This window comes from Eutrema salsugineum, unplaced genomic scaffold, assembly GCF_000478725.1.
Source record: "Eutrema salsugineum unplaced genomic scaffold, Eutsalg1_0 scaffold_30, whole genome shotgun sequence".
Lineage (NCBI taxonomy): Eukaryota > Viridiplantae > Streptophyta > Magnoliopsida > Brassicales > Brassicaceae > Eutrema > Eutrema salsugineum.
In genome coordinates this window covers 204,674-205,121 of record NW_006256755.1, presented here as the reverse complement: position 1 = coordinate 205,121, position 448 = coordinate 204,674, and positions in this window count along the sequence as shown.

Sequence of the window (448 nt, the reverse complement as noted above, 5' to 3'; positions counted from 1 at the left end):
ATGATAAGACAGGGGCGTTGTGAGATGAGAAACAAGAGGTGGAGAGTCCTAAATGAGGAAGGAGATGCATCATTTACTTGTTTTCTTATTCCTTTAGACACACCTCAAATCTCCTATGAAAACTGGAACTCTTTTTACTAAAACTCATATTCTGAACCACATTGGCATGATTTGGACATGGGGGCGTTGTGAGACTAGAAACAAGAGGTAGAGAGTCCTAAATGTGGATAGAGATGCATCATTTACTTGAATTCCTATTCCTTGAAATACCCACCTCACATCTCCTATGCCTCATCAAAAAACTGGCACTCTTTTAACTAAGAGCCATATTGCTGAACCAAATTGGCATGATAATGACAAGGGGGCGTTGTGAGACTTGAAACAGAAGTAGAGAGTCCTAAATGTGTCAGAGAGAGGCAGCATTTACTTGAATTCTTATTCCTTTAGA